We start from the raw sequence: 2,577 nt of genomic DNA, 5'->3' as shown, positions 1-2,577 counted from the left end.
TGTATGGAAAACTTTCACATTTGACAAGACATATTCACGAAATTTGGTATAGACAATTTTCTAAGTCAACAATGTAGCCTTCGAAAAAATTGTTCCAATCGGTTAACTATAGCATATAGCTTCCATACAAACTGAACATATAGTTACTAACATAAATGCACCTGTGAAGGGTATTTTGCTTCGGTGCAACCGAAGTTAACGTTTTTTCTTGTTTTTATATACAATTGAAAATTCAATAAAAAAATACCGCAAGACTTTTTTGACAACCTAATATATATRTTGTATTCAGCAACTAAAATAATTAATTAATTATTTTCATTCCTTCACTTCTTTTGATCGAGACAAGAGGTATTTGTAATTTAAGGACTTTAATTAAATTAATTTAGATATTAAGTAGCAATTTAAATATTTTTTAATTATTTAACCTTCAACTCCTACATATGTATATATGTATGTATATATTTGTACTTCGCAAACGGCAGCAAAAACGAARATGTGGCAAACGAAAGACTTAAGTCACAAACTGGTGAATCATATGTAGGTTCACTATAAACATACTCATTATATGCATATATTAATAATGACACTTTATAAACGCTGTTTATATTCTATTAGAAATTATATTAATTTCCATGCGCTTGTTTCAATTGTACTCTGTAGAAATACTTTTCAATTTTCAACTAACATATATTTGCGTTCTACTCGTTATACTATTAGTGCTGTTAGAAATTGCTACAAATATCGTGAATTCCAGATAAACTGACTTAGAAGGAAGGTCGAAATAAAAAGTCTTTAAGCCTGTTTGACGTGACGATACCAATATAATGAGGACTTATCGGCAATCTTAACGCCAAATTTCAACTTAATGTGATTATAATATTATCTGCTGAACCCTTAGTGGTTTTCTTTTCTAAATATTTAAGTATACTGTTTGTATACCATATTCTGAAATTATATATATTAGGGTATTTATTTATTTATTTTTTTTTTTTTTTTTTGTTAACTATGCATTTTTTTCAGTCCCATCATGAAATTTCCTGGGAAATACCCTAAAAAAATATCCCTGAAAATTTAAGCCTCTAATATTAACATTAATGATAATGTAAAAATTTTCCAATGAAAATASACGACAATCGTGATTTTTTATCTTTAAATTTCACCTCAGAATTGAACACTCTACAAAAGTGCCCATTTTTTATACATATCTCGTAAATGACAAGAGCTGTAGAAAAAATGTACATGCCAAACTTGTAGGAAATATTATTTGCTAAAAAAGGTCAAAATCGCTATCTTAATGAGATATTCGGCTTTTTAACTAAGACTCTATGGAAATTTCATAGCTTTTATATTACATACCATCATGAAAATTCCATGAAATTTTTTGCATTAATTCGTAAATACATTCTTTTATATCCAGCTTTATTTACGTAATACCAAAGAGTTTTTGTGCCATGTCTAGCTCCTGGGCAATCGTAACATACTCGACTGGACTCGAAGGTTTTTATAACTTTTTGAGGTATTTTCACCAGTTCATCAAAATTATCGTAATAGAATCAACTAAACCAATGATCCATGATTGACTGCTAYAGTATCAGGACCACGAGCACTATTCATATTTTCAGATACTTGGATTGCGTTTTCACCTTTATCGAAAAATAAACATGTTCACGTCTCAACTGAGTCCAACTCTCAYAAAACTGCCTGCACGATTTTTAACACGAAATCTATCTTTCTAATGCCAAAGACCTATATATATGTATATATATGAGTACACATCTGAATAACGAAGGATCTCTCATTTCTCCTGTCATAATATTAAGTGACAACTCTTGTGAAGATCTCTCGAACCCAGCGATTTTAATATTGCGAATTGACATTTTTAATAATTTATTATTTATTTATGAATGCTATAGTTCTAAAAGTATAACACGGAATAGTTATATAATSGAAATCAATACATATTCCAATACAAACCCATAATTAATTCTTCATCTAGTTTTGAACGCCCTTATTATCGGATATCTGTTACGTGGTTTCTAATATTTGTTTCAAGGATCGTAAATATACATAAATTGTTCACATATTGGTGCTTGATGTCCCACATGACACTTACAACCTGCATCAACTTTTCAAATACAAAGTGGCTCACATTTAAGTAGAGAAATATTAGCAGCCTGTTTAAAGGTCTGGTGTTTGGTAGACATGCCTGATTGATTAACAGCTTCTAAAGATGCAGATATCTATGTATATATAAAGTATCCTGACCTACAATACATACATCCACTAACATATATGAGTATAGTATGACTCATATATGTTAGTGTGTATAATTGATTCATTCATTAAAAAGAGAAGCCGTTATCATTTTTAACAATTTAGTCGCATCGCTATTAAATATACGTTATAAATTATTCAATCGTCAAACCAATAACTTATTGTTCCTTGTAAAGAAGTGTAACCTAGCACTTGGCCTTTTCTCACAGCAAACTTTCTCAAATCAATATTATCGATTGCAAACAGAAATGACCCTGACTGCACAAAATAAAATTAAATGAAATAAAAGCAAACTATAAATTA

This window comes from Bactrocera latifrons, unplaced genomic scaffold, assembly GCF_001853355.1.
Source record: "Bactrocera latifrons isolate USDA-ARS-PBARC rearing strain unplaced genomic scaffold, ASM185335v1 scaffold_183, whole genome shotgun sequence".
NCBI classification, from domain to species: domain Eukaryota; kingdom Metazoa; phylum Arthropoda; class Insecta; order Diptera; family Tephritidae; genus Bactrocera; species Bactrocera latifrons.
This window is presented reverse-complemented; position numbering follows the sequence as displayed.